The sequence below is a fragment of the Salvelinus namaycush genome, unplaced genomic scaffold (genome assembly GCF_016432855.1).
Source record: "Salvelinus namaycush isolate Seneca unplaced genomic scaffold, SaNama_1.0 Scaffold724, whole genome shotgun sequence".
NCBI classification, from domain to species: domain Eukaryota; kingdom Metazoa; phylum Chordata; class Actinopteri; order Salmoniformes; family Salmonidae; genus Salvelinus; species Salvelinus namaycush.
The window spans coordinates 42,035-69,393 of record NW_024061447.1 but is presented as its reverse complement, the minus strand read 5'-3'; the positions used below and the strand labels follow the sequence as shown (position 1 = coordinate 69,393).

The following is a 27,359-nucleotide window of genomic DNA, read 5'->3' as shown; positions in this document are numbered from 1 at the left end:
CCTGTCTCCTGCCTGCATTATTCCCAGCCCTATCCTGAGTGACTAAGAACCCATTTCTACCTCTTACACTATCAAACATAGCAAACTACAATCTTTTATCCAACATATTTGTGTTTAGTCCTTGACAGTGTCATCAACAAAACTGATTGAATGTTCAACCAACTCTTTTTCTCCAGAGTCTGTGCGGCTTGTGGATGGAGCTGGTCTCTGCTCTGGGAGAGTGGAGGTGAAGTCCAATCAGTCCTGGGCCTCAGTGTGTGAACCTGACTTTGACCGGCAGGATGCAGAGGTAGTCTGTAGGGAGCTTGGCTGTGGGGCTCCTGCAGCTCTACAGGGGGGGCTCTATGGAGGAGGTGAGGGTCAGACCTGGGATAAAGACTTCCAGTGTAAAGGCAATGAGTCCCTTCTCCTGGACTGTGACACCTCAGACAGAAAAAACAACACCTGCCTACCTGGTAATGCTGTTGGACTCACCTGCTCAGGTAAGAAACAGTTTGTCACTCAATCAACATTGTTTCTCACCTGGAGTGAAGAATATGAGAGACAATATAGGTGTGTTTTAGTGAGAAAATAGTAAGATTACTGTCTCTCTCTTTTCTTTTCTCAGAGCCTGATGATGTGAGGCTGGTGGGAGGAGGCAGTCGCTGTGCTGGTGGAGTGGAGCGGTACGACCAGGGAGAGTGGAGGACTGTGGGAGCTGAAAACTGGAACCAGGAGGCTATAGCTGCTGTAGTGTGTAGACAGCTGGGTTGTGGCTCCACTGTTTCAGTACTACCTGGAAACACCACTGGAGTGTATGGAGTTTCCTGTTCTGGGTCTGAGTCTGCACTGAGGGAGTGTTCCAGAACGTCTGGTCGCCTTTCTGGATTCACAGTGATCTGCTCAGGTAATAACAAGGTACACTACATGGCCAAAAGTATGTGGGCAGTAGTGTATTTGGTTATTTCAGCACACCTGTTGCTGACAGGTGTATTAAATCAAGCACATAGCGGTCCAATCTCCATAGATTGGCAGTAGAATGGCCTTACTGAAGAGCTCAGTGACTTTCAACGTGGCGCTCCTAGGAGCAACAGTGATTCAGCTGCAAAATGAAGCCACACAAGCACACGGGACAGGACCAGCAAGTGCTGAAGTGCGTAGAGCGTAAGAATCATGTGTCCTCAGTTGCAAAACTCGCTACAGATATCCACATTATTTTGGCCTTATAGTATATCTCCTTCCTGGACTCACAGTGATCTGCTCAGGAAATATCAACATATTATAATTATATTCAACTGATTTCCTTCATTCATACAACTTCCTCTGCACCTCTCATGATGACTGTTTAGCTTGTCAGTCTGCTTTGCAAAATAGATCACTCAGTCAAGTAGGAATCAAATACAAGTTAAATATCCCAGAATGCTTACGTATTTGAGTGTTATCTCAGTGAACGTCTCTACTCACTACCACTGTCACATGTCATGTTATTGTCATATCTAAATGAGGAAAGTAGTTGAGGCGCTACGTTTTATGTTCTCTCATAACTTCTCCTCTGAGAGTGAGTTCCTCTCACCATCACAGGTAACTGAACTTGGGGTGAGACATTCTTACTAATCTGCTAGAGACCCAGTTTGGATTTAAATATACTTTTTGTATGACTGAAGCCTTTAGTGAGAGGTCTAATGCTTTAATATTTAATAATTTCTGCCCTCAGAATTCATATTCATTATATAAATAGGCCTGTTAAATTTTGTCTGGCTTACCATTACAAATCAAATGGAATATTCGTTGCTCATTTAATTTAAAAAACTGGTCGCCAGGTGTCGGCAAGACCATAAGAAAATAGGTAAACTGGAATATGACTAAAGAGTTAATCATGGTGATTTTTCCACTAATAGACAGGTTTTTTCCTTTCCATGGTCGCAAGATCTTATCTATTTCTGCTAAACATCTATTAAAATGTATTAGAGTGAGTTAATTTGTTTCTTTCTGGATATGTATACCGAGTATGTCCACATCAGCATCAGACCATTTTATTGGTAAACTACACAGTAATGTCACAGTTGTATTTTTAATATAGTACACTTATCATATAATTTGGTTGTAATCCAGAGAGGTTATTAAAAGTATCTAGATCCTTTATGAGGATGTGGAGGGATCCAAAATGTGGATTTAATAGAAAACATGAATCATCAGTGTACAACGACACCTTTGTTTTTAAGCCCTGGATTTCTAACCCCTTGATATTGTTATTGGATCGGATTTTAATAGCTAACATTTTGATGGCCATAATAAATAGATATGCCGATAGTGGACAACCTTGTTTAACTCCTCTAGATAGTTTAAAACTGTCAAGGCTGTGGGTAACTGGTGAATGGAGTCAGGCGCAGGAGAGCAGAGATGCGTGGACAAGGTATTTAATACAAGAAAACACCAGTATAAACACAATGCTATGGTGCTAGAAAAATACTGGTACCACGAAATTAACGGGCGTAAATACAAAACCGGGCAACAATATACCAGCTGTCAGATACAGCCTTACAATAAAACAAACACGCACACAAACATGGAGGAAACCAGAGGGTTAAATAATGAACATGTAATGAGGGAATTGAAACCAGGTGTGTAAAAATCAAAGACAAAACAAATGGAAAATGAAAAGTGGATCGGTGATGGCTAGAAGGCCGGTGACGTCGACCACCGAATGCCGATCGAACAAGGAGAGGGACCGCCTTTTGCGGAAGTCGTGACAAAAACTTTCTGAGAAGTAGCCATTATTTACGATTTTACACCTAGGGTTACTATACATAACTTTAACCCATAGTATAAGTATTCTCCATAATGTAAATATTCCAGGCATTTATATATAAATTCCAGTTGTACTTTATCAAAAACCATTTCAAAGTCAGCTATGAATACCAGGCCTGGTTTCCCAGATTCTGCATAGCGTTCTATTGTTTCCAGTACTTGTCTAATATTATCTCCAATGTATCGTCCATGAAAAAACCTGTCTGATTAGGATGAATAATATCTGACAATACCTTTTAAATTCTATGCGCTACACATTTTGCTATAATTTTTTGCATCTCAAAACTGAAGTGTAAGATGCCTCCGATGTTTTAAATGGACTGGATCTTTATATTAACCACTTGGATCGTGTTTCAGTAATAATGAAATCAGACCTTCTTGTTGAGTATCTGATAATGGACCATTTCTATAGGAGTGGTTAAAACATGCTGATAACGGTCCTCTGAGTATATCTAAAAGGTTTGTTATAACCCCCACTGGTAGGCCCTCCAGGCCTGGAGTTACTCCTCTGTAATTTGGCCTTCACATGAGTCTTCTGTACATGTCACGTTCCTGACCTGTTTTCTCTTGTTTTGTATTTATTTAGTATGGTCAGGGCGTGAGTTGGGTGGGTTGTCTATGTGTTGTTTTCTATGTTGGGGTTTTGTGTGTTCGGCCTGGTATGATTCTCAATCAGAGGCAGCTGTCAATCGTTGTCCCTGATTGAGAATCATACTTAGGCAGCCGGGGTTTCACGTGTGTGTTTGTGGGTGTTTGTATTTCGTGTCAGTGTTCGTGCCACACGGGACTGTCTTTCGGTTTGATTTGCTTTTGTTATTTTGTTTCGTGTAGTGTTCAGTTTATTGTTAATAAATCATGGACACTTTCCACTCTGCGTCTTGGTCCGATCCCTACACCTCCTCTTCAGACGAAGAGGAGGAAATCAGCCGTTACAGTACAGCTGTTCATTTGACATTATGAATAGAAAAAATATCCAAACACGTAGCTTCGGTTAGTGGAGATGGAGGAGACTGAAACGAAAACATCAAGTGCTTTACTTCCTCTATCAAAGTAACATTTGGTGAATCATGGGTGAATCTGTAATGTGTAGCAAGGTTCATAAAACATTTTTTGGCAGCACTTCTATGTTGAAGATTTTTATAATATGTTACACTGGATCTTTCTTGAATAAGTTCCTCCCTCCATTTCTTTTTGTTTTTCCTCCATTTTAATCTGAGACTCTAAGGTACAGTTTGTATTGCTACCTAACTGTACTGTTAGTCCTGCCATTTCCTTTGTTAATATGAACTATTTTGACCTAAATTGTTTTGTTTTAGCGATTACTGTATTGCATTTGCTCTGAAGGCACATTTAAAAGTGGCCCATACAATAAGGGGATCTGCTCTATCTATGTTATGTCTGAAAAAGTAGGTTATAAATTCTTCTGTCCTTGTTAAAAACAAGTTATCGTCCAATAGGCTTTGATTAAATGTCCAATATCCTCGCCCACGTGGAAATTATGTTAGAGTAATATATATGCTAATATATGTCCCCCATCAACATTATTTTACCTTTTGGTGCCAGAGAGAACGACATAAGAAAGTAGTCAAAATGACTAGCTTGATTAAGCCACCTCCATGTATATCTCACTAGGTCAGGACATTAAACCTACTCCATGTATATCTCACTAGGTCAGGACATTAAGCCTCCTCCATGTATATCTCACTAGGTCAGGACATTAAACCTACTCCATGTATATCTCACTAGGTCAGGATATTAAACCTCCTCCATGTATATCTCACTAGGTCAGGATATTAAACCTCCTCCATGTATATCTCACTAGGTCAGGATATTAAACCTCCTCCATGTATATCTCACTAGGTCAGGACATTAAACCTCCTCCATGTATATCTCACTAGGTCAGGATATTAAACCTACTCCATGTATATCTCACTAGGTCAGGATATTAAACCTACTCCATGTATATCTCACTAGGTCAGGATATTAAACCTCCTCCATGTATATCTCACTAGGTCAGGGTATTAAACCTCCTCCATGTATATCTCACTAGGTCAGGACATTAAACCTCCTCCATGTATATCTCACTAGGTCAGGACATTAAGCCACCTCCATGTATATCTCACTAGGTCAGGACATTAAGCCACCTCCATGTATATCTCACTAGGTCAGGATATTAAACCTCCTCCATGTATATCTCACTAGGTCAGGACATTAAGCCACCTCCATGTATATCTCACTAGGTCAGGACATTAAATCTCCTCCATGTATATCTCACTAGGTCAGGATATTAAACCTCCTCCATGTATATCTCACTAGGTCAGGATATTAAACCTCCTCCATGTATATCTCACTAGGTCAGGATATTAAACCTCCTCCATGTATATCTCACTAGGTCAGGATATTAAACCTCCTCCATGTATATCTCACTAGGTCAGGATATTAAACCTCCTCCATGTATATCTCACTAGGTCAGGATATTAAACCTCCTCCATGTATATCTCACTAGGTCAGGATATTAAACCTCCTCCATGTATATCTCACTAGGTCAGGATATTAAACCTCCTCCATGTATATCTCACTAGGTCAGGATATTAAACCTCCTCCATGTATATCTCACTAGGTCAGGATATTAAACCTCCTCCATGTATATCTCACTAGGTCAGGACATTAAACCTCCTCCATGTATATCTCACTAGGTCAGGATATGAAACCTCCTCCATGTATATCTCACTAGGTCAGGACATTAAACCTCCTCCATGTATATCTCACTAGGTCAGGATATTTAACCTCCATATTTCCTTTAGTTCCAATATATCCATGACATTCATGATTTCCTTAAGTAAATGAGGGTGATAGTTTGTAGTGTGATTTCCTTTACATTCCATAGAGATATCTAAAACCGTATTATAATCTGACACCATAATAATAGAGTCTCGTGTTGCTTGTAGGGTTGATAAATGATTCTATATATTTTCAAAGAAGCCTGGATCATCATTATTTGGAATGTATAGGTTAATGAGCCCTGTCTGTTTATGTTCCAATAACATCTTTAAAATCATCCATCTACCTTCATCCATCTATCTTTAAAATCATCCATCTATCAAAATTACTGTTAATTAATATCACCTTTTTGAATTTCGTTGACCATGGGAGAAATATATTTCACCCCCCCAGTTCTTTTTCTACACAACTTCATCTAAAATTGTTTATTGAGTTTCCTGTAAATAATAGATATTATATTCCTTCTCTTTCAGCCAGGTAAATACTGATTGTCTATTCTTATTATCTGCTAAGCCATTACAATTATAACTGTCTATACTTATTTCACCACTTACCATAATGAGACACAACTTTCAATTATATTTATCAATATACGTTTGTAAACTCACTGTTAAAAAGTACCATAGTGATTGAGTGTTCATATAGCTGTACCATGATATGTGCATTGTTACTAAGTAACCCTCCAATTGTTCCCCACTATTCAGTCCTCTAAAACCCCTCCCCATCCTAAGTTGGGTTGTCATCCCAGTGACCGGCAGACCACCCCCATCCTTTGAAAAGACCCCACAGTGAAACCCACAGAACAGAAGCAGATCAGCAGACAAAAGCATTCCATCACCCTCACATCGATTAGCATTATTATATAGCTATAAGAAAATATATTTAAAAAATGTCCTGCTTATCTTAATTACCATAATTAACAAATAATATGCATAATAATGTAGGCAGTTCCTGCCATGTGATGTTGTTAGTAGTATATAGATAATGATGTTATTGATTATAAATGTTATGATATTGATTATGATGTAGATTATTGTTGTGATGTTGATAGTAGTATATAGATAATGATGTTATTGATTATAAATGTTATGATATAGATTATGATGTAGATTATTGTTATGATGATGTTAGTAGTATATAGATAATGATGTTATTGATTATAAATGTTATGATATTGATTATGATGTAGATTATTGTTATGATGTTGTTGGTAGTATATAGATAATGATGTTATTGATTATAAATGTTATGATATTCATTATGATGTAGATTATTGTTATGATGTTGTTAGTAGTATATAGATATTGATTATAAATGTTATGATATTGATTATTGATTATGATGTAGATTATTGTTATGATGTTGCTCTCTAAACTGCCATGTAATCAACTGAATGTTTTTAATAAAATTACAGGCTGTCAGTCTTGTGTGATTCCCCTCTTGGACAGACTACAACATACAGTATGAATTAACTGAGATCAGTCTGTGATTCCCCTCTTGGACAGACTACAACATACAGTATGAATTAACTGAGATCAGTCTTGTGTGATTCCCCTCTTGGACAGACTACAACATACAGTATGAATTAACTGAGATCAGTCTTGTGTGATTCCCCTCTTGGACAGTCTACAACATACAGTATGAATTAACTGAGATCAGTCTTGTGTGATTCCCCTCTTGGACAGACTACAACATACAGTATGAATTAACTGAGATCAGTCTGTGTGATTCCCCTCTTGGACAGACTACAACATACAGTATGAATTAACTGAGATCAGTCTGTGTGATTCCCCTCTTGGACAGACTACAACATACAGTATGAATGAACTGGTCATACATTTGGCAGGAGGTTAGGAAGTGCATCTCAGTTTCCACCTCATTTTGTGGGCTGTGTGCACATAGCCTGTCTTCTCTTGAGAGCCAGGTACCCACCTGTATATAGTCCTGCTATTGTTATTTTACTGCTGCTCTTTAATTACTTGTTACTTTCATTTCCTATTCTTATTCTTTTTTTAAACTGCATTGTTGGTTAGGGGCTCATAACTAATACAATTTGATTTGATTTGAGGTCTGCCTACGGCGGCCTTTCTCAATAGCAAGGCTAACTCACAGAGTCTGTACATAGTCAAAGCTTTTCTTAAGTTTGGGTCAGTGACAGTGGTCAGGTATTCTGCCACTGTGTACTCTCTGTTCAGGGATAAATAGCATTCTAGTTTGCTCTTTTTTTTTGTTAATTCTTTCAAATGTGTCAAGTAATTATCTTTTTGTTTTCTCATGATTTGGTTGGGTCTAATATGTTTGCTGTCCTGGGGCTCTGTGGGGTCTGTTTGTGTTTGTGAACAGAGCCCCAGAGCCCCAGTGTAAATGCAGAGCCAACTACTCCATGTCTGATCAGGGTCCAGAAGTCACCCACCAACCCTGGAGAGATACAGTCACCCACCAACCCTGGAGAGATACAGTCACCCACCAACCCTGGAGAGATACAGTCACCCACCAACCCTGGAGAGATACAGTCACCCACCAACCCTGGAGAGATACAGTCACCCACCAACCCTGGAGAGATACAGTCACCCACCAACCCTGGAGAGATACAGTCACCCACCAACCCTGGAGAGATACAGGGTTTGCAGGATTTTGTTCCAGACCACCAGTGAAACGCCTGAAGTCAAATTGTCTAATCATAAAGGATTTGATGATATATTGATTGATAGGTATTTGTTGAAGTGTTTGTCTAATTGTCTAATCATCAAGGATTTGATGATATATTGATTGATAGGTATTTGTTGAAGTGGTGCTGGGCTGGGGAAACGTCTGCATACCTGGGCTGGGGAAACGTCTGCATACCTGGTCTGGGGAAACGTCTGCATACCTGGGCTGGGGAAACGTCTGCATACCTGGGCTGGGGAAACGTCTGCATACCTGGGCTGGGGAAACGTCTGCATACCTGGTCTGGGGAAACGTCTGCATACCTGGGCTGGGGAAACGTCTGCATACCTGGGCTGGAGAAACGTCTGCATACCTGGTCTGGGGAAACGTCTGCATACCTGGGCTGGGGAAACGTCTGCATACCTGGGCTGGGGAAACGTCTGCATACCTGGGCTGGGGAAACGTCTGCATACCTGGTCTGGGGAAACGTCTGCATACCTGGGCTGGGGAAACGTCTGCATACCTGGGCTGTGCCCCAATAACCTCTCCTTCCTCCCTAAGTGTGCACTTGTTCACTTCCCTTCATGGACAGGATTTGACAGGAATTGATTAGTATGGAAACTCATGCTATAACCTACACCTTCACCAATCCAATGCTTTTACACTTTATGGGGAGTAGTGAACGAGTGCACACTTCAGGAAGCAGTAAATACTTTTGGGACGCAACCCTGGCCCAGGCCTGAGGATCTCCAAATTGACCACTTGGTAAAGGGAGCCTATAAATTATGTGGTGCTCTATTCTGTAATATTACCTGGCGTTTGTCGCCCCCTTGTGGAAATAACCTATTTATGATCTCACTCTATATAGATTTCTCTGCAGTTTGTACCTCGCAGCACACCGTACAAATAGTTGAGGTTAGAAGCCTATATTACTGTTCTGCTAGCAGCACAACATCAGATTATTTTCTTCTAAATAAGAGTCCCCCCTGCAAAGACAAGCTCAACTTTGACAATATCAATTATTTTAGCACTGTAGTTCAGTACAACTGTTTTTCACAGCATTGCAACCACTTCTTAGCCTATACATTTTATGGTGCTCTATTCTGGAATATTAACTGGCATTCGTCGCCCCCTTGTGGAAAGAACCTCTTAGTGATCTACCTCTCTCTGTATATGTGCAGTTTGTACCTTGAAGCTCACCATACAATTATTCAAGAGTAAATGCTGGATTACCTTTGTCCTAGCAGCAGGATAATATGCTGGCAGAACAACAGCAGATTATTTTCTTCTAAATAAGAGTCCCCCTGGAAAGACAAGCTCGACTTTGAGAATATCGATTATTTTAGCAATGTAGTTCAGTACAACTGTTTTTCACAGCATTGCAACCACTTTTGGAGCAAATAAATGTATAATTTGACGTATTTTAATATTGTATTATTTATACCAGCATTTCTTTTGAAAGTTTCCAAACTAAATACTGGTATGTTGAAAGCTGTTGTGTAGGTCAGTGGTGTAGTGCTGCCTGGAGAAGTGGGTACACAGTACTCTAATTTAGTAAAACATTTCCCAAACGGCCCAGAGAAGGAAAGGCACCCTGTGTGAAAAGCATGAGAAACAGTGATATACACTCTGAATGACCTAAAATGATGAATCCCATATTGGTCTTTCACAGTCAGGCCAACCCAAGCTGTACTGTTCAGTAGGATAATAGTAGACCAACCCAAGCTGTACTGTTCAGTAGGATAATAGTAGACCAACCCAAGCTGTACTGTTCAGTAGGATAATAGTAGACCAACCCAAGCTGTACTGTTCAGTAGGATAATAGTAGACCAACCCAAGCTGTACTGTTCAGTAGGATAATAGTAGACCAACCCAAGCTGTACTGTTCAGTAGGATAATAGTAGACCAACCCAAGCTGTACTGTTCAGTAGGATAATAGTAGACCAACCCAAGCTGTACTGGTCAGTAGGATAATAGTATTACTATTATTGAAACAGAGAAACTGAGTTAGAAATTCACAGGTTTCAAAATTTCTCTTTTTTTCAGGTTTTTGTTCTCAAAGTCAGACTTTTTTTAAACAGAAAAATAATACAATTGTATGTTCTAAGTCCATAACAATGCTTAAACCACATCAGGAGACTACAATTGAGGTTTGGGAAAAATCTAGATTTTTGAGAGTAGTTCCCCTTTAATTCAAGTGTGCAGGCACCTAGCACTATTGTTGGATTAGCAGTGTTTCTGTAGTACAGGCACCTAGCACTATTGTTGGATTAGCAGTGTTTCTGTAGTACAGGCACCTAGCACTATTGTTGGATTAGCAGTGTTTCTGTAGTACAGGCACCTGGTGTAACCAACTTCACATAGCCGCCCAGAAGAAAGGCACACGGACACCCACACTTCAGGTTGACTAGGTTTTATCTGCAGTAAAATATATAAACAGTGATGACAGGAATTGACAGGACAGTCACATGTTCACTGCTCTCAGACTGAATCGACAAAGTGACTGTATAGTATACATGCGATGTGTTTAGAAAATAACAAAAAATACAGAAAAGTATACCTGCAGTAAAATAAATCAAACAGTGATGACAGGCACTGACAGTACGGTCACAGCCACATGTTCACTGGTTAGGTAGGACACAAGATATCTGTTAGATAGGAGCAACAGTAGTGATACATGGTTAGGTAGGACACAAGATATCTGTTAGATAGGAGCAACAGTAGTGATACATGGTTAGGTAGGACACAAGATATCTGTTAGATAGGAGCAACAGTAGTGATACATGGTTAGGTAGGACACAAGATATCTGTTAGATAGGAGCAACAGTAGTGATACATGGTTAGATAGGACACAAGATATCTGTTAGATAGGAGCAACAGTAGTGATACATGGTTAGGTAGGACACAAGATATCTGTTAGATAGGAGCAACAGTAGTGATACATGGTTAGGTAGGACACAAGATATCTGTTAGATAGGAGCAACAGTAGTGATACATGGTTAGGTAGGACACAAGATATCTGTTAGATAGGAGCAACAGTAACGTTATTGATACATACCCTCAATGTGAAGTGATATTAATCCATAAATACAGAGCACAAGTACAACCCTTTTATATAAACCTTTAAAGGTAGTTAGAAAATAAACATTCACATATTTCAATAAGTCACCTGCTAGTAAATCACCTGCTGGCAATAGCTGGCGTGACATTGTAGTGCAGAGACCAACGGTGCTAGTTAGCTCGTCATTAACACGGCTAGCTAAGACAGCAAAAACTTGGTTAACTTGCTGAAATAGGTCTTCAATTCAGGATCGGAAAAATAAATATATACATAGCCACATTCGCTATTGACTTTAGGATATATGAACCAGTTTTCCAAAACCACTATTGTGTTATACAGTTTTAAACAGTTTTTATGTACAGAGGAAGAGGACTCGAACCTGCTCTCAGAATCTCTCTCAGACTGAGGAGCGGGCAGACCAACTTCCCAAATAGGGGAGAAGCACTCAAAACACACTAGTTGTTCTTTCAAAGAAAATAATACAAAAATGGTAAGTCTGAAGACCTCTCGTATTACCAACCTTACTACAATGGCAGCAAATATTTGTATGAATTCAGTAACACATAATGAAAGGAAACTTTGTTTACATCACCCCTTTTAATGAGGTGAATGGTTTTACCCACTACTCTCCCGGAACTGAGGCTTTGCGATCTACTGTTTCACTTTGTTACGCCTTTAGTGAGCAAAACAGCTAATAACTTAGCTAAATACTGACATTATCCTCAATCGAGATATCTGTCCGTCGTTTCAGCTCCAACTGAACTTAAAGGTGCATTTCAGACACACATCTTCGTGGCCATTCAGGATGTAGTGTACTCAGACTGTCTAGCTCTAGCTAATAACACAGCATAGTAGGCTATTGGTTGACAGACAGCCGCTAATCAGATCACATCACCGCCAGATAATTAACTAAAGATGCTGAAAATGGAGGGACTCGGGCCGAAGATGGACCCGGAAGAGATGAAGATGTGGTGTCTTCGGTCAGGAACTTTCTCCTCCATGTCGCCCTGCTCCGAGTCAGTAAGTATTGGACCAGAAGCTAGTCGGGTTTCCCTATGATGTCAACTGTGTAGTCTGGCAGGTCCCAGATCTGTTTGTGTTTTTGCCCAGAGTCATGTATTCATATCTAAATACATGGCTCTGCTTTGGTCTATTCCATTGATATTGTCAAACTGAACATTACATAGAACATGTGAGTCATTTAGCAGACGCTCTTATCCAGAGAGACTTACAGTAGTGAGTGGATACATTTTCATACGTTGCATTGGCAGGACAATTCCATTAGTAGTTGGGAGGAGAGCAGAAACAGCCTAACACCTACACTGATACTGTGTAACCTGTCTGCAGTCAACCAGCCATCCAGACTGAAGTGAAGGCCTTATTACAGAATGAAAACACCTTCTCTTTCATCGGCATGGCAACCTGTAAACATGTCAGTGGTGTCACAATGTTGCACAACAGCAGCAGAACATTGGATGGAGGGTCATTGTATCATTACACAGTGTCCCTGTCAATTCTACTGTATTGGTACATGTGGTATTACAATACATTAGATCTGTAGACGGCAGCATTGAAACAATTTCCAACACATAGTCAACTAGCAACCTACTCTGTTTCAGTGCTGTTTAAATATCCCACTGATTTTATTCTGCTGTTAGAGGCCATCAGTAGAGACAGTCAGGAAAATAGTCTTTACAGCTGGTTTGTTTCTGTCAAACCATGGGAAGTGTGTCTATATAGGTAAGTACATATACAATTAGGATTTTACTTTAAGGTCAAATGTAATTTAACTGTCTAGTTGTATTATTTATGTTTTAACCTTTATTTAACAAGGCAAGTCAGTTAAGAACAAATTCTAATTTTCAATGACGGTCTAGGAACAGTGGGTTAACTGCCTTGTTCAGGGGCAGCTCGGGGATTTGAATATAGGCCTACACTCTTAAATAAAAGGTGCTATCTAGAACCTAGAAGGATTCTTCCACTGTCCCCATAGGAGAACCCTTTGAAGAACCCTTTTAGTTCCAGGTAGAACCCTTTTGGGTTCCATTTAACAGAGGGTTCTTCATGGAACCAACATAAGTCAAATGTACTGTCTAGTTGTGAAGAGAATCGAAATATGTTGTTTACTGATCTCCTCTCCATTCTAGCACCATACGTTCTGTTGTTTACTGATCTCCTCTCCATTCTAGCACCATACGTTCTGTTGTTTACTGATCTCCTCTCCATTCTAGCACCATACGTTCTGTTGTTTACTGATCTCCTCTCCATTCTAGCACCATACGTTCTGTTGTTTACTGATCTCCTCTCCATTCTAGCACCATACGTTCTGTTGTTTACTGATCTCCTCTCCATTCTAGCACTATATGTTCTGTTGTTTACTGATCTCTTCTCCATTCTAGCACCATATATTCTGTTGTTTACTGATCTCCTCTCCATTCTAGCACAATATGTTCTCAGAAGCTGGACAGCATATGAATAGAATCCATCTTCTCTCACCCTCTACCCTCAAGACCTACATCACACAAGATGCTTCAGAACAACAACAACTGTAACGAATGTCGCCGGGATAAGGAGAAGAGGACCAAGGTGCAGCGTGGTAAGTATTCAGAATACGTTTAATAAATATGAACACTTGTACAAAAACAACAGACGAACAGTTCCGCAAGGTGCAATACACAAAACAGAAAACAACACAAACACAGGTGGGAACAGGCTACCTAAGTATGGTTCTCAATCAGAGACAACGATTGACAGCTGCCTCTGATTGGGAACCATACCAGGCCAAACACATAGAAATACAACACACAGAACAAAACATAGAATGAAAAACATAGTATGCCCACCCTAACTCAGGCCCTGACCAAACCAAAATAGAGACATAAAAAGGAACTAAGGTCAGGACGTGACAACAACAACAAGCTGGTGAAGTTGCTACCCAACAGGAACAACCATGACAACAACAACAAGCTGGTGGAGTTGCTACCCAACAGGAACAACCATGACAACAACAACAAGCTGGTGAAGTTGCTACCCAACAGGAACAACCATGACAACAACAACAAGCTGGTGAAGTTGCTACCCAACAGGAACAACCCTGACAACAACAACAACAACAAGCTGGTGAAGTTGCTACCCAACAGGAACAACCATGACAACAACAACAAGCTGGTGAAGTTGCTACCCAACAGGAACAACCATGACAACAACAACAACAACAAGCTGGTGAAGTTGCTACCCAACAGGAACAACCCTGACAACAACAACAAGCTGGTGAAGTTGCTACCCAACAGGAACAACCATGACAACAACAACAACAACAAGCTGGTGAAGTTGCTACCCAACAGGAACAACCATGACATCAACAACAAGCTGATGAAGTTGCTACCCAACAGGAACAAGCATGACATCAACAACAAGCTGATGAAGTTGCTACCCAACAGGAACAACCATGACAACAACAACAAGCTGATGAAGTTGCTACCCAACAGGAACAACCATGACAACAACAACAAGCTGGTGAAGTTGCTACCCAACAGGAACAACCATGACAACAACAACAACAAGCTGGTGAAGTTGCTACCCAACAGGAACAACCCTGACAACAACAACAACAAGCTGGTGAAGTTGCTACCCAACAGGAACAACCATGACAACAACAACAACAAGCTGGTGAAGTTGCTACCCAACAGGAACAACCATGACAACAACAACAACACGCTGGTGAAGTTGCTACCCAACAGGAACAACCATGACAACAACAACAAGCTGGTGAAGTTGCTACCCAACAGTAACAACCATGACAACAACAACAAGCTGGTGAAGTTGCTACCCAACAGGAACAACCATGACAACAACAACAACAAGCTGGTGAAGTTGCTACCCAACAGGAACAAACATGACAACAACAACAACAACAAGCTGGTGAAGTTGCTACCCAACAGGAACAACCATGACAACAACAACAAGCTGGTGAAGTTGCTACACAACAGGAACAACCATGACAACAACAACAACAAGCTGGTGAAGTTGCTACCCAACAGGAACAACCATGACAACAACAACAACAAGCTGGTGAAGTTGCTACCCAACAGGAACAACCATGACAACAACAACAACAAGCTGGTGAAGTTGCTACACAACAGGAACAACCATGACAACAACAACAACAAGCTGGTGAAGTTGCTACCCAACAGGAATAACCATGACAACAACAACAACAACAACAAGCTGGTGAAGTTGCTACCCAACAGGAATAACCATGACAACAACAACAACAACAACAAGCTGGTGAAGTTGCTACCCAACAGGAATAACCATGACAACAACAACAAGCTGGTGAAGTTGCTTCTAGAAAAAACATCAATTTGGAAACCAACTGAATATATTTGTATCACTGACTTCTCACCAGTGATGTCATCATAACCAGTAACCTGTTCCTCTCTTGTCCCAGCCCAGCCTGACCCTGACATATAGCATCAGACCTGTTGAGTTGACTTGGGTAACAGACCTCTCGCTTCTACACCACATCCCCCCTTCTCCTGCTCTAACATGAAACCTCATCAGTACTCATTTTGGGTGCTGGTACTGTTTATATTGAGGTGCTGGAACATTAAGCCAATATTCTATAAGAGGTGAACTCAAGCAGTAGAAAGTTAGAGGTGATATTATAGGATACACTATGTGAAACGTTGCTGCTCTGTCAGCAGTTTCCTGTGGAGTTTTTTTAACATATCAGTTTGCTGTAGTGTGTTCAACCACTGATCCAAGATAAGTTGCTAAGAAGTTTATCTCACATCATTGAAGTTAGGACGTAATGAGATAGAAGTCATAAAGCCTAGCAGTATTTTCAACTCTTCAGTCCTCTCTTCATGACAGTAGACTTGTTTCGCTCAGCGGAGCCCCAGTTAGAGACAGATATGATACCTGCAGTGGTACTGACCATCCTGTTGTGGAGCACAGGTAGGAGGCTGTTACGTTGATAGACACTTGTGACAGTTACTGAGATATGTTTTGATATTGTAAGATATATTACCATTTGCAGGGCTAGTAAAATAACATACAACTGGAAGCAGACAGTAAAAATGTGTCTCAAAGCAGGACAATGATGTGATCACCTGTAAATGTACTTTACTGTAGCCTAACTGTCCATCTGGGGACAGGCACTAATGTCAGTTAAGTTGTGATGGTGTCATGCATCTGACTGTTGTATATTCAGTGTGTCAATGATTGATTGTATCTGTCTCTATGTAAATGAATGAGAGTATATATTATGTACAATATATTAGATAGGTCTTAAGGTGGAGTAGGAGAAGGGAGTGATGTAGATGCTAGATGTCTATGAGCTGAGTCAAGATCATCAAGTCCAACACTATATGTCAAGAAAAGAGAGAGTTAGAGAGAGAGATGAGCAGAACGAGAGGGAGGAGAGAGGAAGGGTGGGGAGAGCAGAGGACGGGAGGGGACAGAGGAGGGTAGGGGAGAGAGGAGGTAGAGGAGGGAGGAGGGTAAGGGAGAGAAAAGGAGAGGGGAGAGAGAGAATTGTGGAGGAGAGAGAATGAGAGAGAAGGGGAGGGAAGAGAGAGGGAGGGAAGAGAGGGGGGGAGGGGAGAGAAAGAGAGAGAAGGGGAGGGAAGAGAGAGGGAGGGAAGAGAGGGGGGGGGAGAGTGATTTGTGGAGAAGAGAGAAAGAGTAAGGGAAGGGCTCCACTAGGGCCCTCTCAGCCAGCCTGCTCCACTAGGGCCCTCTCAGACAGCCTGCTCCACTAGGGCCCTCTCAGCCAGCCTGCTCCACTAGGGCCCTCTCAGCCAGCCTGCTCCACTAGGGCCCTCTCAGCCAGCCTTCTCCACTAGGGCCCTCTCAGCCAGCTGACTCCACTAGGGTCCTCTCAGCCAGCCTGCTCCACTAGGGTCCTCTCAGCCAGCCTGCTCCACTAGGGCCCTCTCAGCCAGCCTGCTCCACTAGGGCCCTCTCAGCCAGCCTGCTCCACTAGGTTCCTCTCAGCCAGCCTGCTCCACTAGGGCCCTCTCAGCCAGCCTGCTCCACTAGGGCCCTCTCAGCCAGCCTGCTCCACTAGGGCCCTCTCAGCCAGCCTGCTCCACTAGGGCCCTCTCAGCCAGCCTGCTCCACTAGGGCCCTCTCAGCCAGCCTGCTCCACTAGGGCCCTCTCAGCCAGCCTGCTCCACTAGGTCCCTCTCAGCCAGCCTGCTCCACTAGGGCCCTCTCAGCCAGCCTGCTCCACTAGGGCCCTCTCAGCCAGCCTGCTCCACTAGGGCCCACAATGCTCACATTGTCTCTACATTGTCCATTTTTTTTCTCTGTTTTCTATCAGTCACAATGGTCAGATAGTCGTGTACTGTCTGTTTAGGGCCAAACAGCATTTAAATTTACTTTGAGATTTTATAGTTGTGTGGGTTTATTATATTTCTAGTCAGTAAATATTTAATAATTGTGTAGTTCTAGATACTGTGTGGGTTTATTATATTGTCGCCCACAGCATTGAATGAAAGGGAAGCCAGCGAGCATTTGGCCTCCCTTGATAAATGTTTTATTAATTAATAGTCCATCAGCGTTGAGCTAAACTGAGTGCGCTCAGCTGTGATTGGTCCTGGCGCACCAAATAAAAGTGTAAAGGGAAGCCATGTTGGATTTGGCTTCAGACCAATCACATCACAAGCCAAACATCATAATTTACAGAAAAAACATGAATTCATCTCATTGTGTTGTTGTCCAGCTAAAATAGTCCCTTTACTATATTAGCCATGGATGGAGGGATTTGGACTTGTGGTTTTAATTCTCGGTACTGGACAATGATAATAACGGTGATTCTGATCCAACCATAAATTCATACATTGTGCCCCTGACCTGAGAGGATGGAAGTTCAACATATACTGTAGCTAGATGTAGTAGGCTAATGTTAAGTAGCTGACCTGAGAGGGTGGAAGTTCAACATGTACTGTAGCTAGATGTAGTAGGCTAATGTTAACTAGCTGGCCTGAGAGGATGGAAGTTCAACATGTACTGTAGCTAGATGTAGTAGGCTAATGTTAACTAGCTGGACTGAGAGGATGGAAGTTCAACATGTACTGTAGCTAGATGTAGTAGGCTAATGTTAACTAGCTGTACTGAGAGGATGGAAGTTCAACATGTACTGTAGCTAGATGTAGTAGGCTAATGTTAACTAGCTGGACTGAGAGGATAGAAGTTCAACATGTACTGTAGCTAGATGTAGTAGGCTAATGTTAACTAGCTGGACTGAGAGGATGGAAGTTCAACATGTACTGTAGCTAGATGTAGTAGGCTAATGTTAACTAGCTGGACTGAGAGGATGGAAGTTCAACATGTACTGTAGCTAGATGTAGTAGGCTAATGTTAACTAGCTGGCCTGAGAGGATGGAAGTTCAACATGTACTGTAGCTAGATGTAGTAGGCTAATGTTAACTAGCTGACCTGATAGGATGGAAGTTCAACATGTACTGTAGCTACATGTAGTAGGCTAATGTTAACTAGCTGGCCTGAGAGGATGGAAGTTCAACATGTACTGTAGCTAGATGTAGTAGGCTAATGTTAACTAGCTGGACTGAGAGGATGGAAGTTCAACATGTACTGTAGCTAGATGTAGTAGGCTAATGTTAACTAGCTGGCCTGAGAGGATGGAAGTTCAACATGTACTGTAGCTAGATGTAGTAGGCTAATGTTAACTAGCTGGACTGAGAGGATGGAAGTTCAACATGTACTGTAGCTAGATGTAGTAGGCTAATGTTAACTAGCTGTACTGAGAGGATGGAAGTTCAACATGTACTGTAGCTAGATGTAGTAGGCTAATGTTAACTAGCTGGACTGAGAGGATAGAAGTTCAACATGTACTGTAGCTAGATGTAGTAGGCTAATGTTAACTAGCTGACCTGAGAGGATGGAAGTTCAACATGTACTGTAGCTAGATGTAGTAGGCTAATGTTAACTAGCTGGCCTGAGAGGATGGAAGTTCAACATGTCAGGAAGTTATGCTAGCCAGCAAGCATTTTATCCAGGTACCTTAGGAGAAAAAAAACTAAAATCATGTCCTGTATGACAGAGTCATAGACGTGTAGGATCCATAAAAGAGGAGGTTGACATTGGTGTTTCTGTACAAGTAGGGTGAGTCAACATGTGTTTCCTACTTACACACACACACACACACACACACACACACACACACACACACACACACACACACACACACACACACACACACACACACACACACACACACACACACACACACACACACACACACACACACACACACACTGTATTAGACTAAGCAGAGGTGATTTGATGATGTTGAAATGTTGAAGTTGAAATGGTGCTGGAATAGTGGAGGCAGCTCCTGTTGTCTTTGTGACTTGCTGTAACTCTGTGGTTCTAAATCAATAGTTGTTTAGTAGTAAGAAGATGTCAGAAACATGACCTTGCTTGACCATGCTGTAGGTCATGTAACTGTTTGTTACATGTAATATGCTTTGTGGACTTCACCGGACAGATGTTGCTCTATGGTTTTGTGATGAAACAAAAATATGGTTGAATATATTCTGCCACTGTGTCTTCTTACAATCTCAGTTTTAGACTTCTATATCACAGTGTCAAGGCATATAAACTAACAGGTTACAGAGAAACAACACAATTATCACAACACATAGGTTGTAATGTGGCTTTTTTCTGGACTGGCTTCCCCAGTGATTTACCCAGAACCCACTGCTTCTGCCAGGGTCGCCTGGACGCCAGATCTCCACCAGTCTAGTACATAACTCAACTCTCTCCCTGACCCCCATCAGTCTAGTACATAACTCAACTCTCTCCCTGACCCCCACCGGTATAGTATATAACTCAACTCTCTCCCTGACCCCCACCAGTCTAGTACATAACTCAACTCTCTCCCCGACCCCCACCAGTCTAGTACATAACTCAACTCTCTCCCCGACCCCAACCAGTCTAATACATAACTGAACTCTCTCCCTGACCCCCACCAGTCTAGTACATAACTCAATTCTCTCCCAAACCCCCCCAGTCAAATACATAACTCAACTCTCTCCCTGACCCCCACCATTCTAGTACATAACTCAACTCTCTGCCTGACCCCCACCAGTCTAGTACATAACTGAACTCTCTCCCTGACCCCCACCAATCTAGTACATAACTCAACTCTCTCCCTGACCCCCACCAGTCTAGTACATAACTCAACTCTCTCCCTGACCCCCATCAGTCTAGTACATAACTCAACTCTCTCCCTGACCCCCACCATTCTAGTACATAACTCAACTCTCTCTCCAACCCCCACCAGTCTAGTACATAACTCAACTCTCTCCCTGACCCACAACAGTCTAGTACATAACTCAACTCTCTCCCTGACCCCCACCATTCTAGTACATATCTCAACTCTCTCTCCAACCCCCACCAGTCTAGTACATAACTCAACTCTCTCCCTGACCCCCACCATTCTAGTACATAACTCAACTCTCTCTCCAACCCCCACCAGTCTAGCACATAACTCAACTCTCTCCCTGACCACAACCAGTCTAGTACATAACTCAACTCTCTCCTTGACACCAACCAGTCTAGTACATAACTCAACTCTCTCTCCAACCCCCAACAGTCTAGTACAAAACTAAATTCTCTCCCCGACCCCCACCTGTATAGTACATACTTCAACTCTCTCCCTGACCCCCACCGGTCTAGTATATAACTCAACTCACTAACTGACCCCCACCAGTCAAGAAAAATACTCAACTCTCTCCCTGACCCCCACCAGTCTAGTTTATAAATCAACCCTCTCCCTGACCCCCATGAGTCCAGTACATAATTCAACTCTCCCTGACCCCCACCTGTATAGTACACAAATCAACCCTCGCTCTGAGCCCCTCTTGTTTAGTACACAACTCAACCCTCTCTACGAACTCCATCAGTCTAGAACACAACTCAATTATCTCCCGACCCCCACCAGTCTAGTACATAACTCAACTCTCTCCCTGACCCCCACCAGTCTAGTACATAACTCAACTCTCTACCTGAGCACCACCTGTCTAGTATAAACCTCAACACTCTCTCCCGACCACCACCAGTCTAGTACACAACTCAATTCTCTCCCGACCCCCACCAGTCTAGTACATAACTCAACTCTCTCCCTGACCCCCACCAGTCTCGTACATAACTCAACTTTCTCCCTGACCCCCACCAGTTTAGTACATAACTCAACTCTCTCCCTGACCACCACCAGTCCATTTTATAACTCAACTCTCTCCCCGACCCCCACCAGTCTAATATATAACTCAACTCTCTCCCTGACCCCCACCAGTCTAGTATATAACTCAACTCTCCCCAACCCCCACCAGTCTAGTACATAACTCAACTCTCTCCCTGACCACCACCAGTCGTCAATCACTCAAATCTCTCCCTTACCCCCACCAGTCTAGTACATAACTCAACTCTCTCCCCGGGCCCTGCCTGTCTAGTACATAACTCAACTCTCTCCCTGACCCCCACCAGACCAGTATATAACTCATCTCTCTCCCTGACCCCATCCAGTCTAGTACTTAACTGAACTCTTAATCTGACACCACCAGTCTAGTACATAACTGGACAGGACAGCAGACCCCCAGGACAGGACTGAACAACCCAACAGCTGTTGAAAACATGAAGTGGGCATCTTTTCAATACAGACTCCTTTTGTTGTACTGTTTTCAATATAAGGCATCCAGACCCTATTCAAGATGTCCAGTAGACCTTTCTAAAAGGTGAACTCCAGCAGTAGAAAGTTAGAGTTGATAGTATAGCAGACGCTATGTGAAACGTTGCTGCCATGTGAGCAGTTTCCTGTGGGGGTTTTCAAAACACATGAGTTTGCTGTTGGTAGCTGGGTTCAACCACTGATCAAAGATAAGATGCTGAGAAGTTTATCTTTCATCATTGAAGTAAGGAACTAATGAGATTAAAGTCATATTGCCTAGCAGTATGTTCCACTCTTATGTCCTCTCTCCCCGACCCCCACCAGTCTAGTACATAACTACATTCTGTCCATCATCCCTACCAGTCTAGTACATAACTACATTCTGTCCATCATCCCCACCAGTCTAGTACATAACTACATTCTGTCCATCATCCCCACCAGTCTAGTACATAACTACATTCTGTCCATCATCCCCACCAGTCTAGTACATAACTACATTCTGTCCATCATCCCTAAAAGTCTAGTACATAACTCAGATCCCTCCCTGACCTCCACCAGTCTAGTACATAACTCATATCCCTCCTGACCCCCACCATTCTAGTACATAACTCATATCCCTCCTGACCCCCACCAGTCTAGTACATAACTCAACTCTCTCCCTGACCCCCACCATTCTAGTACATAACTCAACTCTCTCTCCGACCCCCACTAGTCTAGAACAGAATTAAATTATCTCCCCGACCCACACCAGTCTTGAACCCAACTCAACTCTCTCCCTGACACCCAAAAGTATTGTATCTAACTCAACTCTCTCCCGACCCCCTCCAGTCTAGTACACAACTCAATTCTCTCCCAGACCCCCACCAGTCTAGTACATAACTCAATTCTATCCACGACCCCCACCAGTCTAGTTCATAACTCAACTCTCTCCCCGACCCCCACCAGTCTAGTACATAACTCAACTCTCTCCCCGACCCCCACCAGTCTAGTATATAACTCAACTCTCTCACTGACCCCCACCAGTCTAGTACATAACTCAACTCTCTCCCCGACCCCAACCAGTCTAGTACATAACTCAACTCTCTCCCTGACCCCCATCAGTCTAGTACATAACTCAACTCTCTCCCTGACCCCCATCAGTCTAGTACATAACTCAACTCTCTCCCTGACCCCCACCAGTCTAGTATACTACTCATCTCTCACCCTGACCCCCACCAGTCTAGTACATAACTCAATTCTCTCCCTGACCCCCACCAGTCTAGTACATAACTCAATTCTCTCCCGACCCCCACCAGTCTAGTACATAACTCAACTCTCTCCCTGACCCCCACCAGTCTAGTATACTACTCATCTCTCACCCTGACCCCCACCAGTCTAGTACATAACTCAACTCTCTCCCTGACCCCCACCAGTCTAGTACATTACTCAACTCTCTCCCTGACCCACACCATTCTAGCATATTACTAATTTCTCTCCCCGTGCCCTGCCTGTCTAGTACATAATTCAACTCTCTCCCTGACCCCCACCAGACCAGTATATAACTCATCTCTCTCCCCGACCCCATCCAGTCTAGTACTTAACTGAACTCTTAATCTGACACCACCAGTCTAGTACATAATTCAACTCCCTCCCTGACCTCATCCAGTCTCGTACATAATTCAACTCTCTCCCCGACCCCCACCAGACCAGTATATAACTAATCTCTCTCCCCGACCCCATCCAGTCTAGTACTTAACTGAACTCTTGATCTGACACCACCAGTCTAGTACATAATTCAACTCTCTCCCCGACCCCATCCAGTCTTGTACACAACTCAACTCTTCCTCCAACCCCTACCAGTCTAGTCAATAACTCAACTCTCTCCCCGACCCACACCTGTCTAGTTCACAACTCAATTCTCTCCCCGACACCCACCAGTCTAGTACATAACTCAATTCTCTCCCCGAGACCCACCAGTCTAGTACACAACTCAATTCTCTCCCCGAGACCCACCAGTCTAGTACACAACTCAATTTTCTCATCGACCCCCACCAGTCTAGTACATAACTCAACTCTCTCTCCAACACAATTTCATTCCTACTTTTTTATTACGTATTCATCCCAAGGGAAAGGATTGGAAACACCTAAACGTACATTAACACAGAAACAGCACAATTAATCTCATATGACCTAGTAGTACTGTAGAGCTCTTTAACATCCACACAATATAGCTGGGTCTCCCTGTCCTGTCCCTATGTGTCCACTGCCCTGCAGAGCCCCAACCCAACACATCCCACTCAGCTTTAGGGTCTTAGTGAAACATTCATTATTGGTTTCAGGTATATTAGGTCAAGGCCAGAGGGACAACCCACAGGACAGCAGACCCCCAGGGCAGGACTGAACAACCCAGCAGCTGTTGAAAACTTGAAGTGGGCATCTTTTCAATACAGACTCCTTTTGTTGTACTGTTTTCAATATAAGACATCCAGACCTTATTCATGTTGTCCAGTATACCTTTATAAAAGGTGAACTCAAGCAGTAGAAAGTTAGAGTTGATAGTATAGCAGACGCTATGTGTAACTTTGCTGCTCTGCCAGCAGTTTCCTGTGGAGTTTTTCTAATGTCAGTGTTTCCTGTAGGTAGGTGGGTTTAACTGATCTTATCTGCTTAAAGGTTTGTCACGTCATAGAAGTCAGGAAGTAATGAGATAGAAGTCATATAGCCTAGCAGTATTTCTCACTCTTCAGTCCTCTCTTCATGACAGTAGTCTTGTTTCGCTCAGTGGAGCCCCAGTTAGAGACAGATATGATATATGCCGTGATACTGATGACCCTGTTGTGGAGCACAGGTAGGAGGCTGTTATGTTGATATACACTTGTGACAGTTACTGAGATATGTTTTGATATTGTAAGATATATTACCATTTGCAGGGCTAGTAAAATAACATGCAACTGGAATTAGACAGTAAAAATGTGTCTCAAAGCAGGACAATGATGTGATCACCTGTAAATGTACTTTACTGTAGCCTAACTGTCCACCTGGGGACAGGCACTAATGTCAGTTAAGATGTGATGGTGTCATGCATCTGACTGTTGTATATTCAGTGTGTCAATGATTGATTGTATCTGTCTCTATGTAAATGAATGAGAGTATATATTATATTGGTGTTATGTTAGAGTAGGAGAAGGGAGGGTGTAGATGATAGAGGTCTATGAGCCGAGTCAAGATCAACAGGTCCAACACTATACGTCAAGAAGAGAGAGAGAAAGAGAGAGAGATGAGAAGGGGTGGGGAGAGAGATTTGAGGAGGGAGAGAGAGAGAGAGAGAGAGAGAGAGAGAGAGAGAGAGAGAGAGAGAGAGAGAGAGAGAGAGAGAGAGAGAGAGAGAGAGAGAGAGAGAGAGAGAGAGAGAGAGAGAGAGAGAGAGAGAGAGAGAGAGAGAGAGAGAGAGAGAGAGAGAGAGAGAGAGAGAGAGAGAGAGAGAGAGAGGAGGGTTGGGGAGAGAGATTTGAGAAGGAGAAAAGAGGGTTGGGGAGAGCAGGGTAGGAGAGAGGGAAGGGTAGAGGAGGGTAGGAGAGAGGGAAGGGTAGAGGAGAGAGGAGGGTAGATACGAGAGAACGGTAGAGGAGAGAGGAGGGTAGGGGATAGAAGGTAGGGTAGAGAGAAGGGGAGGGGAGAAAGGAGGGAAGGGGAGAGTGGAGGGTAGGAGAGAAGGGTAGAGTAGAGAGGATGGGAGGGGAGGGGATAGAGAGATTTGCGGAGGAGAGAGGAGGGTAGGGGAGAGAGGAGGGTGGAGGAGAGGGGAGGGGAGAGAGGAGGGTGGAGGAGAGAGGAGGGGAGGGGAGCGAGGAGGTTGGAGGAGAGAGGAGGGGAGAGGAGAGAGGAGGGTGGAGGAGAGAGGAGGGTAGGGGAGAGAGGAGGGTAGGGGAGAGAGGAGGGGAGGGGAGAGAGGAGGTTGGAGGAGAGAGGAGGGGAGGGGAGAGAGGAGGGTGGAGGAGAGAGGAGGGTGGAGGAGAGAGGAGGGTAGGGGAGAGAGGAGGGTAGGGGAGAGAGGAGAGGGGGGGAGAGAGGAGGTTGGAGGAGAGAGGAGGGTGGAGGAGAGAGGAGGGTGGAGGAGAGAGGAGGGGAGGGGAGAGAGGAGGGGGGGGGAGAGAGTAGGGGAGGGGAGAGGAGGGTGGAGGAGAGAGGAGAGTGGAGGAGAGAAAAGAGTGGAGGAGAGAGGAGGGTAGGGGAGAGAGGAGGGTAGGGGAGAGAGGAGAGGGGGGGAAAGAGGAGGTTGGAGGAGAGAGGAGGGGAGGGGGGGGGAGAGAGGAGGGTGGAGGAGAGAGGAGGGTGGAGGAGAGAGGAGGGTAGAGGAGAGAGGAGGGTAGAGGAGAGAGGAGGGTGGAGGAGAGAGGAGGGGAGGGGAGAGGAGGGTGGAGGAGAGAGGAGGGTAGAGGAGAGAGGAGGGTGGAGGAGAGATGGGGAATGTGTTTACACATGGGTGTTGTTGCACCATACCAACGATACGCCTATCTTCCCCATCACATCATGAAAGGTCATGTTATGTTGATTTAATCTCTGCCTCTCTCTTCCTCTGACTCCTCCCTTTCTCTCTATCTTTCTGTCTCTCTCTCTCTCTTTCTCCTCTGTCTCTCTCTTTCTCCTCAGATCTCCAGGCTCAAAGCGTCAGTCCACCAGGTAGGTAGAGTATAAATCTACAGTGATTATAGCAGTTCAATATTAGTCAACTTTATTATACCACATGAAGAAAGTCATGTGTTCATACAAACCATTCTAAAACCCAATAACAAGTAGTGTTTTATGGAACTACTAATACTTTACATATTATATATTATATTGGTCTGATGTTAGAGTAGGAGAAGGGGGGGTGTAGATGCTAGAGGTCTGTTACCCAAGTCAACAGGTCTGATGCTATCTGTCAGGAAGAGAGAGAGAGGAACAGAGAGAGAGGAAGGAGAGAGAGAGAGAAGGCGTGGAGAGAAAGAGAGATGTCAACAGAGATAAGGAGAGCTAGAAGGAGGGGAGAAAGTGAGATGTCAACAGAGATGGGGCTGACAGACTAACATGCAGCCAACTGAATATCTTGTCATTACTGACTTCTCACCAGTGATGTCATCATAACCAGTAACCTTTTCGAATCTTGGTCCGGCTCAGCTTGACCCTGACCTCTGAAATTAATGATTTAAAAAATGATTTAAAAAAATGTAATTAGATTTAATCTCATCTGCAAAGAGAGTTACACATTTGCATGGAAGGGGAATGTACACTACATGACCAAAAGTATGTGGACACCTGCTCATCTAACATCTCATTCCAAAATCATGGGTATTAATATGGAGTTGGTGCCCCTTTGCTGCTATAACAGCCTCCAGTCTTCTGGGAAGGTTTCCACTAGATGTTGGA

At 43.1% G+C, this 27,359-nt stretch overlaps 2 long non-coding RNA genes across 2 annotated transcripts; both read left to right on the top strand.

The window, feature by feature from the left end:
• Window positions 1-461: 461 nt before the first annotated feature.
• On the top strand, window positions 462-6,452 carry LOC120042589. The gene is made up of 3 exons (XR_005476169.1): window positions 462-482; window positions 608-886; window positions 6,273-6,452. It is a non-coding gene; the product is annotated as an uncharacterized LOC120042589 (long non-coding RNA).
• A 5,108-nt stretch (window positions 6,453-11,560) lies between these two features.
• On the top strand, window positions 11,561-26,725 carry LOC120042590. The gene is made up of 3 exons (XR_005476170.1): window positions 11,561-12,295; window positions 13,717-13,871; window positions 26,604-26,725. It is a non-coding gene; the product is annotated as an uncharacterized LOC120042590 (long non-coding RNA).
• The last annotated feature ends 634 nt before the right edge of the window (window positions 26,726-27,359 follow it).